The sequence below is a fragment of the Aythya marila genome (genome assembly GCF_965140915.1).
Source record: "Aythya marila genome assembly, chromosome: 2".
Taxonomy (NCBI): Eukaryota; Metazoa; Chordata; class Aves; order Anseriformes; family Anatidae; genus Aythya; species Aythya marila.
In genome coordinates this window covers 150586986-150604870 of record NC_139043.1, presented here as the reverse complement: position 1 = coordinate 150604870, position 17885 = coordinate 150586986, and positions in this window count along the sequence as shown.

The window sequence follows — 17885 nt, the reverse complement described above, 5'->3', positions numbered from 1 at the left end:
CACAGAAAGAAAGACATGGGAAGGTGACTTAAACCCAACTAAACCAAATGAAGATTTAATCAGTGAAAAAATACATATATGGCAATTTGGATTTGTGAAAGAGGAGTGAGGGTTCCCATGCTTTATACAGTGCATTATTTTATTCTACTCCAAACATCCAAATGAGTGGATGTGGATGAGTAAAGCTGTTTTAGCTGTCTTTCTTGTAAAGCACTCTGTACAATGCAGAGTAGATATACTTCAAATATTAAAAGCTGAGATGGGCATGTGGCTCTGCGTCAAGGGGAACTAGCACCCTGAAAGAAATGGTCAAGAGAAAACAAGGGTAAGAAAAACAGAATGGGTGGTGGACTAAACGAAAGTGTTGGCACAGATATTAGGATCCCTTTGTCATCAGCCTGATGGAAATCTCCATTATTACACATCTTTGAAGAGGAATGAGCAAAAGAAAAATAAATAAATAAATAAATAAATAAATAAATAAATAAATAAATAAATAAATAGGTTTCCTTGATGTCCTGCCTCTTCAACAGATGCTCATCCACACAGGGGGAGAAATGAGTCATTTGCTGCTGGGACCCCTCAGCATTAGCAGCCTTACACAGTATTTCTTAAGTGATAATTTCTGACTATGCAGTCACTTTTCACTCCAGTGAAATCCTGTTCATTTTCAGACCAAAGACTGACTACCTTCTAGAAGAGAAACATCCCAACAGGGATAATGATGACTTGAACTTGAAAATATTTGTCCCACTAAGTGTCTCATAAGAAATTGAAACTAATCCTTTTGTTGACCAAATCAAACTAAATTATATGCTAACTTTAAGTGCACTAAGAAACTCCCAGGGAGGGCATCAGGGACTTGCATCTCACCTAGTGCTTTGCCACATTTGAATCAAAGAAGCCCCTTATCAATAGGTGCCACTAGGATCCATCCTCAGCCTCCTGCCCCAAAAAGAACAAACAAAAAACAGCAACAACAAATCTATTACTGGGAATATCCTAAAAGGATCCTGTTATTTGTTATCTACAGTTTCATTAGCACACTTACTGTTATGGAAGCCATTAAATGAGGCTGCATCTGAAGATGATCCACTGGATATATTAAAATGCTTCTGAAACCCTACAGCACTTAACAGTGTTCTCTCAAAGTTAGCACAACAGATGATTCATGCTCCATTCCTTTCCTTTAACTGTGATGGACCTAATCCAATTTGGGGGTGGGAAGGAGTGAAGCAGACAGCACGATGATGCACAAACACCCAGGGCTCCTAGACATATCTAGGGAGGTAACTGTCTGAGACTGGGAAACAGAAAAACAGGAGCACTGAAGTATTATCTCATGGGTAATGCAGTGAGGCTGTAACTGCAGTGAACTCAAGCTAAGGAAAGCATTTTCCATTTTCTAAATTGTCATGTTCCCAAATGGACTCTTAAAGATGCTTTGCAATCTGAAGAAAAGGAAAAAAAAAAAAAAAAAAAAAAAAACAGAAATTCAAAGGTCAATTATATCAAAAAATGCTGAATCCTTTTACATTAATGCCTTAATTGTTTTCATTCCAAAGGTTTTCACTCAGATGTCAAATCAATCTCTCTTTTTCTTCTCCTGGGCCACAGATGCTTAATATTACTTACTGAGACATAATGAACCTTTTTATTTCTCTTTAATCTGTAGCCTCTTTAAAATTAGTGTCTTTAGATGATTAGCCCAATCTATTGTTCACTGGGTGGATGTCAAGGGTTGTTTTTTTTATTTTTATTTTTTATTTTTTTACATTTACTATTAGTTCTCTGCTATTACCAGTTATTCTTAGGAAGAAATTAGACTGGGCAGTAGCACTCCAAGGTCAGCAAGCACCACCAACCCAGAAGTGTTGGGAAAATGAAATGTCAAAATCACTGATGTGTAGAATTTTGCTCATCTCTTTTTTGGAGAATCTATTTTCATTTCCTTAATACAAAGTAAGATTCGCCAATGCCTGGAGTGTATTTACCTGGAAATATATTTTTTTCTTACAGTTGTGAGCTGTGGACTTCACAATATGCTGAAATTTTAGACTGAAAACTGAAGGATCTAGAAAAAAAAAAAAGAGATTCCCAAGTGTTTTGAAGAAGGACAACAGCTCCTGCACTAGTATAGTTTTCTAGTATTATCAAGGGAAAAGGCAACTTTGATAAGTACTGCACTGAAAGCATCTGGACAGCGTCAGATCTAAAAAGTTTTTCCCCTTCCAGATATTTTCTGCTGCTCAGCATTAACTATTCTCAACCCTGCTCCTTCTTTTGCCAATTGCATACACATCAGAAAAGATTAAAGCAGCAGGAAGAGAGGAAAAAGGAGAGAACTGCAGAGAGAAATGCAATGTTCTGAAAATAATGCAGAAGGCAATGAAATTAAGCTAGATGGATTCACCATGGACCATGGACCATTCACCACGGATCATCACCACGGATCATCACCACGGACACTTATCCTCATTGAAATATTTACTGTCATTTTTTTCTTCATGTTGCTCTGGTCAGGATATCATATTTGTTTAAGCCTTCTCCGCTTGGTATGGATCTTTACATTTCACTGTGTTCTTCTCATCATTCACCTGGGATGTAAGCATCTCACTGTGCTACTGTACAGTTATTTTTACTGTGAAAACAGAGTAGGTTCCTATATGAAAACCCCCAGCTGTTAGAACAGGTAGGTACTATTGATTAAGACAAAACATCTTGAAAAGCATCAGGCTAGAGTGCCTGAAAATGCCAACTCAAGAGACTCAAAGAGCATCTGTTACCAGCTGAGGTTTGTTTAGTGAGCTACATGGAACGAAGTGCTGGATGCGGTACACGTGGGCTCTGTCTGGCTACTCCCAGCAGTCTTTTATGTCAGATTCAGTGACAGCTTGATTGCACTGTGAGGAGCGGGAGTTACCATGGTGCTTTGCCGTTAGTTAGCTCAAATCCCACTGAAGTCAGTAGCAAACCTACTCAACCGACTACAGAAATTTGGTCAGCAATTGAAGCATCTTGCAAAATTCTTGCCCAAATCAGAGAAATCCTGTTGCTGGTCTCTCTAGTTTGTATATTTGTTAGTAGTCTCAGCATCAAAGCTACAAGGTGAGATACCCAAAAGCCTCTAAATTTTGCTTTCCTCTTAAACATGATTTCCCCATTCAAGAAACAAGATTGTTACTGGGGTGAATTGTAATATCTCTGATAAATGAAGAAGGTATCATAGCTTTCAGACAACATCTTTTTTTGAATAATGAAGGGATTTAAATCATAAGGAGGGGGAAAAAAGTGAAGAAAATGCTTCCAAGTCAATAAGTTAATACCTCTGAAAAGATTTTGCATTGTATTGAAGTCTTGCTAGGCTTATCTGAGTGTGTAGATTGTTGCAAGTAAGTGAGTACATGCTGAGCTGATCACTGGCAGTAACCAGTGGTGGAATAATTGATCTGAGAGAAATTCCACCCACTCGCAGACTTATTCCCTGCTCCTGTCCCTTGGCGTAGATGGCCTAAACATGGCATGCTGAAAGTGGAAGGAGGATTTTCCCTGTGCTACCCAGTTCTTGCAGATAGAAATGAACAAAATTACCCTCCAACAGATTCTTGCTGCATATTCAATGTGTCACATTTTTGCAAGAAAATTACAAGATTGGTGATCATTTGTAGTTTATTTACAGGACAGAAAAAAAAAATGAAAAGAAAAAATATATTTTCCTGCTCTTTAAGAAATAAAAAGTATTTGCTACAGTGATTTAAAGAGTTTCTCTTCTTTCTGCATTTACAGAGTGTTTAAGAAACCTGTGCAAAATATGTTGGAGGGCAAGAAAACTGGAAATCTTTATATTGGCTGTTTGCAACATTAACAGAAACATGACATATGATTGAAGAGTGACAGCACTGTCTGGAGCCAAGTCTTGTGTATGTAAACAGTTCCTACCCAGAACCGGATGCTCAGATCAGCTAATACACTTGACTGGCCATGCTCCTTCTTTCTCTCTCTCACAGCTGTCAAGCAGTAGGCTGAGATAACTAGAGATGCTCTGCGTACAGTGCAACGTCCCACTTTGCATATAATGTGAATTTTTATTGTCTTATTTACATAAGTTGCTTACCATCAGATCCTTCATTTCCTCACTTTTCCTCCTATTAAATCTATGTCTTCTTCTGCAAGTTTCTGCTCCCCTGAAAGCTTCTGTCATCATTAGGAAAGATCAATCAGGAGCATCTTGGGGTCAAAGACCTGGCCTGGGATGGGCTTGAATGCAGGCACAAGCACAGGTGGTAGGGATGTCTCTCCCAGTGGCAAGAATTTTACTCAGAGTAAAGACAGAGAGAACCAGACCTGGCAAAAGCGTCAGTATGCTGAGCTAGCTATTTTTCTATCCCATTTTGAGCAGGGAGATACTGAGGGCAATACTGTTTCTATGGCAGTTTTCAAAATATTTCAGTATTAGATATTAAGCTCTACAGATCAGATCCAAAGCTAATAAACAGCACATAGACAGAGAATGTAAAGGCCTTTCAAATGTCCTAGTCCATCACTTTTTTAATACAGAATTGTTCCCTGGATTTTGTCCAGTCTAGTCTTAATTGTCCCAGCACTTTCCTTCAGAGGCTGTTCTCCTGCCAAAGACATTCAGGCAGATGGTAATAGCAAGTCAGGCAAAAAGGGCCATTTCCTATTTTGCATTCCTTCAAAGATACATTGGGGCATTTTTTTGATATTTGGCCATGATATTTGATTTTTTTTTGCTGTTAAAATTTCATACAATTTTGTAGCAACACCCTCTTCTCTTAGCTCTTACCCCACAATCCTATCCCTGTTCATACATTCACTTGGTGACAATGAAAAAGGAGCTATTTTGAAATTATGAGGTCTGACATGTGATTGCATAATATTTTCTAATGTTTTTTTGAAATATAATTCATTATATGTATTATACTATTATTGTATTATATCACCCTATATTATTATAAATGCGTGTAATTGTAATGTAAAGTATGTATTGTAATGTGCAATATTTATTGCAGTATGTATTATGATATATACTATTTCATGACACAATACATGGATTTGCATATTCGTTGAAATATAAACACTGGCAAAAAGACAAAAACAAAACAAAATAAACAAACAAAAAAAAAATACAAATAACAGAGGGAGTTTACTATCCAAGAGCTTAATTCTGACTCAATTAAATTGGTGGAAGTTCTGTCATTGCCTTCAGCAAGAGTAGAATGAGTCCCAGGGCAGGGAAAACATCATTTCCTTTCTCTAGGAAATCCCACAGTTTCTCCAACTAGTACTACTCCACCTTAACCTTAGAGAAGTTTTTCTCACTGCACAAACCCATTGTTCCTTGGGGTACTTGTAGTCTGTAGACAAATTCATGGCAAACTGTTTCATAACTGTTTGTTATCATTACAGTAATAGAAGCAACAAGTGGTGCAAAGACTAATGTTCTGGACCTGTAATGCCAACAGGAAAGCACCAAAAGGCATTTGTGCCCTGAGCACAAATATTAGCATGGTTGTTTATACTTAGTGATAGCCAGACTGGAGGTACCTACCTGCATGTGTCTCAAAAGCCCTAGATCTAAATTCTTATGATTTAAATAAATAAATTAATTAATTAATAAAATCCAATGAGACCTTGGGCAGGATCTGTTTACACCTGACAATGCATATAAGATGCTCTCCATCTGTATCCAGGCAGTTATATTACTATTCCTACCCTCAGGTTACCTGTATCACTCATTCAGATAGCTGGAACTGTAGGTGCTGGAAAGGTATCAGTAGGTCTAGCTACTTGTGGCCTTACAATTTGCCTAATACAAGAAAATCAATCTTTAATATTTGTAGTCACTCAGCTGAATTGCAATGTCACTTCTCAGTATTAGCATTATTCATTATAATCATTTACATTTACATTTTACATAGCATTTTTACCAGCACATTGTCAACAAATGTTCCAGCACAGTGTCAACAAATACAATTTCAGAGTTATTCTCTGTGACATTTTGGGGCACTTACAACAGCCAATCACAAGTCAAATAAATCTGGAGTATAGAACTTCCAATTTCATTTTGCATCATCTTTCTTCACTGTATGCAATAAAAATGGAATACTGTAAATGTAATGGAACATGTGGCTTTTTATGTGCCTTGTGAAATCCATAAAATCCTATATTCTGAATGAAGAGTTAATATTAGAATAGAATTACTTGCCTTTTTTTTTATATAAATCCTGAGTGCACCATATAGGTATTAGACTATATGGTTTTCCTTATTTTAAAATAATTATTTCAGTTAATTATTAGTATTATATCTTCTTTGCTCTTTCAATTCTTTGTTTTTCTTTTGTTTGAGGATAAACTAATTCATGAAGAAAAAAAAAAAATGAAGCATTTATTCTCAAATCCATTGTAGCTGATATATTCAATATTCTCAAGTCTAAGCTATGGCAACTAAGGTCTCTTTAGGGGAAAAAATAAAAAAAAATAAAAAAAAATAATATTTAAAAATGAGAAAACCTTTTACATGAACAGCAAGTTTAAAACTTAATTACCTGTGGACTCTCAGACTGTGTTTCAGACATTCACAAAGGTGAAGGGGGGTTGTTCATGTCACTTTCCTGTAATTATATGAAGACAGGAGTGGAAACCATTGATACACAGTAAATGAAAACCAATCTTGAAGAGGGCACTGTGATAAAGAATCAGTGAAGTATGCACCACTAGGCTTTGACCTTCATGCAGCAGGAGGCAATGAAACAAAATTCTTTGATTTAAGAGAGAGTTTTAAAGAGAGAATTAGATAGTTTATGAATCACAGAGGGTCTGGATTGCAGCTAGCACTGCATGGATGCGCAAGCAGATGAGAAAAGGTTGTAAGGAACCTTCCCTCTCTTTGCCTCATACTTGGTCCTTGGACCTTGTGAATGTGAAGACTTAAGGACTGGAAGCCCCAAGGAGTGTAGAAAAATGTAGTAGTCCTTTTATTTTCAGGGCTAGCTGACAAAGCAAGGTTGATGGGGAGACAGAGTACAGTGGATGATGAGAAAGAGGAGCAGGTCACCTCTTTAAATGCTTTAACACAGTATTTCCAGTCCCCATAGACTCCCTAAATTCCTACTCCACTGTAACCCAAAACCAGAATCTCTGTAATGGCAAATGTTTAATACTGTTTTTCAAGCTGTGGGCTGCAGCCTTCAGAGGTCTGTGAAGTACAAAATAGAGTTAAGAAAATTAAACCTGCTTCCAGTCAGCTTAAATTTTCAGGATAGCATTTGGATAATTTGAAGACTGATGAGTCAGGAAAGATTGACATCCAGCATCCTGACCTAATATTTAGCAGTTGAAAAGCTGTAAGTCGCCTTTATCTTTTATTCCCTTATGCCTACTCAGTGCTGTCTGTGTCCTCTGGGCACAATCTTAGGATATATTTCATATTCTCTTGCATATCTTTTCTGGGAATCAGCCTACAGACTACCAGTCTTTCCATCCAAGGTTGTCCTGTTATGAGGAAAGGATGGATGGGAAATTTCTGGGTAAAGTTCAGGATGGGATATTTTCAAGATTGCTGCTGGAGAGTTTGCCATGTTTTTTATTTGAGGAGAGTTACAGACAGACAGCCAAGAGGCACTGGGCTAAGATCTGAGCACGGACTGAGATGCTGATCTAAAACAAGGAAAGTACCCAGGAATGTGTTGAGCAGGCAATGGCCAAGCAAGAGAATTACAGCAAAGATCATCAGCAGATATGGTCTTAAATCTTCCTCTGATTATCAGCCTGATCTTCAAGCCAGAATATGGACTTGTTTACTTTACATGACACTGTTCTTAAATCCTTTACTAAAATCACAACGTGCACAGGGAGAAAGAAGTCTTTTCTAGTCCCAGTACAAACAAAGAATGAATAACAATCAACTTTTATTAACTCACCCTTGGGGAATGAGTTAACCCACCAAAATGTCATTGTGAAAGTGGAAATGCCACACCAACCCTCACTACACTTATCATCCATTAATGATCTTTGTACACTGTAAATTTACTGCTAGAAATGAACATGCCAGGGTGAATTTTTAGGAGGATAGCGTGTTGCCAGATCACATTTAAATTAAGTGACCAAAGGATGGACATCTCATTACCCCAGTGTCTAGTGGTCTATACTTCAAAGGGCTACAAAAGCACTGTGCCAATCTGTGGCTTTGGTTCCTCTCTTTGCTTCCTCTTCCTCATTCTGAACAGTTTTTGTTACACCTCCATAAGATGACAAACCTCGTTATTTTAGTTGGCATTACATGCCATTTTAATAACCTTATGTTTTCCTTGATTTTCAAGCATTAGGAACAGTGTTTGACTCTGTGACTTCCTCCACAAATGTTCCACCAGTTGACAAATTGTGAATTTCTTTATCCATATGGGAAAAGTCAGCCCCTTAGCCCCATACATATTTAGGTTTACTTTAGTTATGCCTGTTTTACTTTCACACTTGACATGGATATCCTGCTACCTGATGCTCCAGCACTTCTTTCTCCCTTGGTTCTTAACTACAACAATAAACAACACAGCACATTCAAAATGCTACAGTCAGAGAGGAATGTATAAATATTTCATCATGCATTGGCTCTTAGAAAAATGTGAACAAATTAAGGCTCTCATGTCTTGCTTGTGAGATCAGTATTTTATCTTCTCTCTATTAAAAAAGTAATAATCAGAGAAATGCTGTAAACTAACATGAGGTCTCCTGAGCAACATTCAGCATGTCATTAGTCTGCTATTTATATCACACACACAGCCCCAGAAGTCATGGTATAAGGAGGGGTATGCAATAATTAGTGCCGGAAGAGTACCGAGTTCAACGTGCAAATGAAACAAGTACTAATCATCCAGATGGTGTCATCTCTCCAGAGTTTCACTCTGACTGAAGATTATTAATCTTTTTTATTTTTCTTTTTCTTTTTTTTTTTTTTTTTAATTTTTGTTCTTTTTAATGCAGCCCACAGAAAACTAAATGCAGAGGGTTAAGAGGCAATACAATATCATTTATTACTGCTGTTAATTAGTTGTGTGATGATGATGCCTAGAGATCTAAGAGAACAGAAAGCAGGTCCCTATTGTGCCTAAGTCTCTACAAATATGAAGAGATGGACCCAGTTAAGAATCATGAAAGGGAGTACCGGCAAAGTGGCTTAGACATAGAGCTAGGGACATCTGAAATCCCTGCCATGTGATTAACGTTTTCTGACATCTTTTTCATTTCTGCCATCACTGTTAACCACTCTTCTGCCCATTCTCACTTCTCACCCTTCTAACTTCTCTTTCTCTTCTCATTTCCATTCCCGACATTCTGCTCCGTGCCTGTGACCTTGGATTTCTGCAAGACTCCTGATTATGTTCCCTTCTTCCCTCTCAAAAGCTCTTTTGAAAACAGCACTTTTCCAACCAATTCCTTCCTGCTTCACAGAATCCACAAGCCCATTAGCAATTTATAGCACTGTATAAGTATATGATCAGAGTCATCTGTGAAGCTAAAATCTGCTTTTAGAAACCGATATTCTGTTTTTGCTAAAGTCAGAGCAAAATGGTTTTTAATAAGGACAGGTTCTGATGCATGTGCTTTTCTGTATTTTCAGTCACTTCAAAACCAGATTTAGCACCTCCTACAGTGATATACTACCATCAAAAAAATGTAGGGTAGAATATCCTTTGCCTTAAGCTGTGTGTCAACTTTAGCTTTATTTGTCCCTTACTAAAATTGAAGATGCTATTAATGTTGTTGTTGTTACCATTACTGTTAATATCTTTATTAACTATTTTCTCTAAATATTCTACTTTTTGTTGGCAATACTACTGATTTCTTCAGCAGGGCTTACCTATTCCTATGTAAGGCCCAAAACTGAATTTCTTGATCAGAACAGACACTTCATAACAAGTGTTACTTTTTTTTTTTTTTTTATGAGATCCAATGCCAGTGGTGTTTTTGATGTTTTTTTTTTTGTTTGTTTGTTTGTTTGTTTGCTTGCTTGCTTTTTGTTATTCATCTTGTTCATATGTTTAGAAGAACATCTATAAAGTTGTAGGCCAGACTCTTCAGTTAAGTCAACATTACCACATATAGCTCCAGTGCTTTCAACATACGTATTCATACCACTGAAAACAGATGGAGAATCAGCCTAAAAGTCATGGGTTGGTTGAGGAGATCAGAATTTAACCTTCTGCCATCTAAAATATTTTTTCATGTTTAACAGGAAAGGCCTAGGTTCTGGGCTATTAAGATGGGATGCCACAGGGAAAAGAAAGGAACTGAACTGTTGGCTGGACATTTCTTTTCACAAGATGCTTTTGATGAACCACTAGTCTGGATCTGGTTGTCATTTCTTTAACTCTAAAATAAGAATGATTTATTTCAGAGGGTGCTGCAGAAATAGATATTCAAAGATATAAGCTGCTGTGACCCTAAAGTAGGAAGAGACTGTAAAAGTATTTCAGAGGAATGCAGCAAGGGCAGCTTCTCCACACCTAAGCCTTAGTAGACTCTCAGCCAAATTGCCAAGCCTGAATTAGATGCCCAAACTTCTTGTACAATGCCTGGGAAACTATTAAAAACTAGTTCCACAAAGCTACCCTCCCAGCTGAAAGAGGATTAGGAATTTCTGAAGAGAGATCTGTAAAATATTCCCTGGAATTTAAAAGCTTTTAGGCTTAAATCATCCTTAATGTCCATCCAGCAATTACTTCCTATTGGAGACACAATGGGATGTGGGTTGTGAGCCACAACCTGGAGCCTGCACCTGGCTACATGCATGCACCAGCTGTTTCTCAGGAGAGAGAAGAGGTGCTATTAGTAAAATTCAAAATTTCCAGAAGAGTACAAGAGCTCAGTTTGAATACCTGTCTTTGTATGCTTTTCTTATGTGGGGAGGAATTAGTACACAAGGACTTCAGCATATGTCTCTCCCCATTAACTATGCACTAACCAGGCATCCTGCATAACCCTAAAACACTATTTTCCTCTGGGAATGGTGTACAACATTAGCTATGGGACTAGGGAATGAAGAATGGGCTAAAACAGCTTATTGTTGCTGATGCTCCTGATTAGCAGTGCAGTGAACTGTTCATCTTGTCAGCAAACACGGGAGTACAAAAGGCCGGTGAGTTTACTGCCATTCGCCCGGAGAGATCAGTCTTCTGCGCCAAGCCTCACTGCATCCATTAAGTACTTTGCCTTCTATCATGTAAGGGGCTGAGTAACCTCTGTTTTCCAGTGAGGCTGTGGGTTTTAAGGTTATTTGAAGGTGGGAATTCAAAAGGCTGACTTTTCATGGGAACATGCAGCTTCTAACTGCCACTTGCATGAAGAAAAGTCTCTCCTAAATCTCCAGAAACACATTAGTTTGCTTTCCTTTTTCAGGAAAGAATGAGGAATTGAGTGAGTAAAAACCTTCAATATATGAGTGATGTCTATCTCTCACATGATTTTGGTAGGGATAGCAGGAATAAAATAGGTCTACTGTTCATATTTTCTGTATGCAGAGTTTTCTTCTGTTGCAGCTTTTGTTACTTTTATGAGTAGTTTATTCAGGTCCACAAGTATCACTTCTGTCTTCCCCTTTCTCCTTCCATGCTAGAATACTCAGCTTGTGTGTTTGCAAGAAGTACAAAAGTGGTATTCCCCACCTAGCACCTTGGCACCTCAGAACCACTTGTAATTGGTGTGTTCCTTTGGTTCATCATCGTAGGGTTCTGGGACAAACAAATGACAAAAAAATGACCCCCACCTTCCATTCCTTCTGCTCTGCAATATAACCAGAGCATAACATAACACGTAATTTTTTTCATAATGGCTTTCAAAACAGTCACCTTCAGGTCTCACTTTTCTATCATCAGTGAAGAAGTCAGCAAGACAAGCAAGTTGTGCTATGCTTATCCATTACATCATTTCTTTTCTTTCTTTTCCACCATGTGCAGCCTTCCATCTCTTGTCGTTTCATATGTCAGGAGCAGGAAGTAAGTGGGGCGTAGGATTTTCCTTTCAGCATTGTTCAGGCAATGACAGGATGCTGCACAGATGGAAGAGAAGCTTGTTTATACTGAATGAGCTGGAGTTATCAATAAAGGACAGTTCTATCCCTCTGTGAACAACACCCTCTGTCCTGGTATCTTGAATGGGTGCCATGAGTTCCACTCCAAAATTATCCATAACCTGCAGACAAACAAATATCTCACACACAACAGCTTTGAAATAAAAGTTCTGGGTTTCCCATTTCTTTTTCTCTATTTTTCTCTTTTACTCTTTTTTCTCTTTTTCTCATTCTCTCTTTTTTTTTTTTTGTTCTCTCCTTCTCCTTCTTTCTCGTTCTTTTTTTCCTTCTTCCTCTCCTTCTATTCCCCTTCCTTCCTTCCTTCCTTCCTTCCTTCCTTCCTTCTTTCCTTCCTTCCTTCCTTCCTTCCTTCCTTCCTTCCTTCCTTCCTTCCTTCCTTCCTTCCTTCCTTCCCTCCTTCCTTCCTTCCTTCCTCCCTCCCTCCCTCCCTCCCTCCCTTCCTACCTTCCTCCCTTCCTACCTCCCTCCCTCCCTCCCTCCCTTCCTCCCTTCCTCCCTTCCTTCCTTCCTCCCTCCCTCCCTGCCTTCCTTCCTTCCTTCCTTCCTTCCTTCCTTCCTTCCTTCCTCCCTCCCTCCCTTCCTTCCTCCCTTCCTCCCTTCCTTCCTTTTCTCCTTCTTTTTGCCTTTGGATTCTTTAAGCTATTTTTTGGCTTCCCATGTACAACTGTGATAACAGCACTATATCGTGCTTCTGCAGCCGTATGTAAAACAGCTTTGTATCAGGTTCGGTCACAGCCATGCAACATATCTCTTAAAATCAGGATTTTCTTAGGCATGTCCACACCTGAGGAATGAAAGATTTACTGTAGACACCCATTCAGTGTGGACCCCCAGCCACCTCAAACAAACAAACTCTTCTCAAGCCCATGAAGAAGTCCATCTAGAAAGACCTCATAACATGTCTTTCAATCTGTATTCTGTTGCTGCTGTCTATCCTAACCTATGTCTTTACCCCCCCCCCAAAAAAAAAAATAAAATAAAATAATTGAGACAGGCATTTCTATTTCTGCATATATATTTAAAAAATACAGATGTTTGATAGAACACAATTGAACATAGATTCTTCTTTACAAGGAAACATTGCTGTCCTTCTTGAAAAAGTCTTCTGAGTGCTCAAGAGCACTGAGTCAGACAGAAAAGTAAGTGAAACCAAAGTAGTTACAGGAAAAGGCACAGAGAACAAACAAAAAGAAAGAATCGTTATGCTAATAATAATAATAATAAACAAAAAAAAAAAAAACTCAATACTCTTTCATCTTACTGCACACAATTCTCATCCCTACATCACAAATAAATAAATAAATAAATAAATAAATAAATAAATAAATAAATAAAAGATGTGAAGATATGCTGGAACTGGAAGAAGTACAAAGAAAGGGAAAAAGAATAGCCAAAGACATGGACCATCTTCTATCTGAATAGATATTAAAAAGCAGATGAAGTGTATGTCTGGAGAAGAGATGATGGGGGATATGATAGCAGAAAATAAGTTTTGAAAATCTCAAAGAAAGGAAATAGGCAATGATCACGCATTATTTCTCACAACCTAAGAATACAGGGGAGTAGAGACACAAGTGAAATTATGAGGTATGTATTTGGCAAAAATCAAATGGATTTATATTTTCATATAGTGCCCAAGGACATAGCAGAACTCATTGAAACACAATTTCAGAGATGCCAAAATATGATTTGACACATTCTTGGAAACAAAGCCTATCAACAGCTATTAAACATAAATATACAGATTCAGTGCCCAGCTAGACAAGTTCCTAAAATGCTGATTTCTGTGAGTTAGGAAGGAGAAGTGTCTCTCTTGCCTTTTCTTGTCTTCTCTCCTTTATCAGCTGTCAGGAACAAGTTATTGTTCTTGCAAGCTATAGCCCGACCAAGAAGAGCCATTCTTTTGTGCACAGTCCACTGTAATCACATCAGTGATTACATCAGTGTCACTACACTAATAATGATATTGAAATATAGTACTTGGTGTTATTTGCTTTCACAAAAGGCATGTTAAAGAAGCAGAAATTCAAGAGAATATCTTTTCCAACCATATCTTCCTCAGTAGCTAAAGTGACTGCATTTTGGTCAGGAAATAATTGCACAATTGGAGTTGAGGCAACAAAGAAAGACAGTTGTGAGATAAAGCTTTATTTCCTAGATATCCAACTGACAATATTGTCACCCTTTGCAGGAACAGGACTTCTGCTGTGCAGATATCTGTAGTCATGTTGACTTGTATTGGTGTTTTGCCAAATGCACCAGTCCTTCCTTAGCTCTCTCTACTTTGTCTATAACTGTGCTCTGCTTGTTTGAAGATGGGAGGTTTCCCTGCCATTGGCAGGGGGAGTAGGCGGTAGGGGGGTGGAGAATTAGATTATCTTCAAGGTCCCTTCCAACCCAAATCATTCTATGATTCAAAAATTATAGAATCATATGATTATAAAAATTGATTTTAAAAAGTCCCTGCAATCCACCACCATTATGTGTGTAATCAATAAGAAGTATAGGAAAGGCTATGGTTTTACCTCAGACTTTCCACTGAGAGCAATGTATAGTTATATGGACCTAGGAGCAGAGCTGGAGGTGGGTTTCCCAGGATATCTGCAAAATACATGACAGGCAGATGTGCTTGCTCAGGGTGGCTGAGTTTAAGATAAATCTTGCTGAGGAGTCCATATGATATACGCTGACTATTCTCTCCCTAGCACAAATAGAAGAACTGACTGGCTCCCAGAACAAATATGATCTTAGCCTGTCACCCTCCTTCCTGATGCCAACACTTGAAAAGGTTCAAAAACTGGGACTGTGACAATAACAGCAAAAAAGCTCCTATCTTGCTGGGGCGGGGCAGGGGGGAACCAGGCAGAGGGACTAACTGTTCCATACAGTGTTGCACTTAACAAGCCATTAGCACACGTGGTGAAGAGATGCATTCCTGCAATCATATCTGCTTTCTTCCTTCTGTACAGATCAGGAATGTGCTAAAGTCAAGAATATACTACAGTCAATGGAAGCCTGATGACATGTTCCCTGTGGTATGTGTCTAGCACTCCGGAGATTTCAATTTTTAATGATTAACATAAGTGAAAAGAAATGGTTGTAGTGGTAATAAAGGAAATAAAAATCCAATTTTGCTTCTCCATCCTCTTCTCTTGCTGACAGGTTTTTACTACTCCCTGTCTCTTTCTGTTCCAACAGTTGGCATCTCTGTAGAACTGCTTTGAATCATTTTTGGCCATAAACACAAGAAGCTGAAGAACTTCAGTGAAATGAATATGGAATAACAAAATAACAAACATTTGTGCAGTTAGCAAAAAGCTATGGTCTTATCAAATTTTCCAGAAGGGTTATGAGAAGTAAATTCTCAATGGAATCCCTTACTGATGCCACCTTTTTGTCTCATGGGTGGCCTGTAGACTTCTCAGTGCCCCTTTACACGGAGGTGATTGGGCTAGAGGATAGTACAGGATGGAAATGACCTATGGAGATCATGTAGCCCAACTCAAACCAAGGTCAGCTAAGTGGTCAGAACTCATATTCTTTAGATATTTTTCAAGACATTTGGATCTTGAAAGGAAATTCAATGCTTTACACTGTGTAAATAAATATCTTGTGAGTTTATTGAATTAAAGATTAAACAGTGAAGTTTTCTGCAAGAGCAGGCTTGAGAGAGTATCTCAGAAGACCTCTTCTAGGTTCAGTCCCTATGAGTGACAAAAAAAAAAAAAAAAAAAAAAAAAAAAAAAGTGAAAAGTGAAAGAAATCTGTTCTGCCCAAATGGCTATCATCACCTAGGTCACTTGTATTTCCTTAATTTCCTTTCTCTCTGACAGTGATAAAAATAAACACCTGAATGACATGGAATGGATTTGACCCTGAAAAAGATTTGAACCTGACAAGTTTGTTTCATAATTTACAATACCTCTCATGCAAACATGGGAGATAACATCTATAGTTTTTTTCTGAAGACTATACTTTGGAGCTGAGGGACTCCTTAAATCAGAAGGCTTAGAAAATTCCCAAGCCTTTTGCTTTAAATATACCAAACAAATTAAATATGTTTGCGTATGGGAAAAATAAAGCAAAACACTTGCAGAGCCATAATTGTTTGAAAGAGTCCCACGGGTATAAAACCTGAAAGTTGTATGTACAGAGAGGGCTAGAATCACTTTTTCTGCTCCCAGACATTTCTCTGAGTTGGGATACCAGTTGAGGTATTTGTCTAGGTGTGATATCTCAGTCATTAGATAGATACACATCTCATACATAGATATAATTTTATACAAAGTGAATAAAAATGAATAAAAGGCTAACTACTCCTTTCTGGAAAAATATGTTCCTCCCCATTAAAGAAATTTATATACTTTACATTTTTCTAAGGTAAAAGAAATTCTTCTAGCATTGGTGAGAATTGTAAGGCCCCAGGGCCCATTTCAATGGAAGAGGGCTGTATTTGGTTTAAAATAATAATAATAACAATTAAAATAAAAATGCTACTCAAAATGGAAAACAGAGATCAATGACAACAAGCTGAATGTTTTCTGAACAGCTGCTGTTTGCTGCCTCCAAATTACTCAGTGCATGTTGAATTTGTAGATGTTGAATTCCCTTTTGGATGCAGATTTAGCCTCTGCTGTACAGATAGCTAAGCAAGGCAGAGCACTTAGATTTATACTTACTTCGGTAAATGCAAGACAAGGAATGGTCATGTAAGAGAAACAGGACAAATTTCCATCACTTATTCAGGAAATAAAGGCAGTCTTATAAGGTGAGATACAGGAGCACCAAGAGGTGATGTACATATACATACATTACAATTTTAACATTGTTCTGTTTCCATCCATCTTTGGAAGCACTTGAAGTCCATAAACATAACTATTTTCATTCTCAAATGCCTCATGAGCCTGGAAGTTCTATCTTGGAGGAAGTGGAGAAGCATTTTCTTTTGTCCTGAGCAGTTTGCTGAGCATTTCAATATCTGATTAATACGCAAGCTTCACTGGGACTTGAAAATAAGGTATTTCTCCCCTCATATTTCTCCTCTGGGAGCTTCATGCAAGAAATGTTCTCAGAGCACAATCAGCACATCAAGTAGGAGTGACGCCAAAAAAAAAAAATAATAATGATTAAAAAAAAAAAAAAAAAAGCAGGAGGAAATACCACACTGTTGTAATATGGTCACATTTGTAAAATGGCCACAGAACTGCATGGACCCTGGGGACTTGATTTCAATTTGCTCACCAGGAAGCAGACCCTCTGAGCTATAATTCAGCAAATACTCCCAGGGACAGGGTATTCTGGGGCAATAAGCAATGATAGTCAGCCACTTTACAGAAGAAAATAAATAAATAAAAGCAATAGTTAGAGAATGGAGAGAGAAGTTACAGAAGGGAAAGAAGTGAAATTTCCCCTTCTCCCCTTTGTCTGAAAAGGGGGGAAAGTTGGAACTTTTCGTGGAACTTTTCTGTAATAGCAAAGAAAATTGGCCAAGATCCATTGTCTGGCTATAAAATAACAGTGTAAATCCGTGGAGAGAGAATCTTCCCTCCAGAGCACAATGGCCTCATCTGCGTGGTCTATTGAGAGAAGTCACTGGTTTATGCTATTCCCCATGACACATCCAAACATTATTCAAAAGAGTGTTAGATGTACTGGTCAAAGATATTCCAGAGAGAGCAATAACGGTTAAACATCATGAATATATGCATGCTTGTGCTTGAGAGCATTCCTCAGCCTTGTGTAATTTACCCTCAATTGCCAGAAATGGCTGGCATTCAGA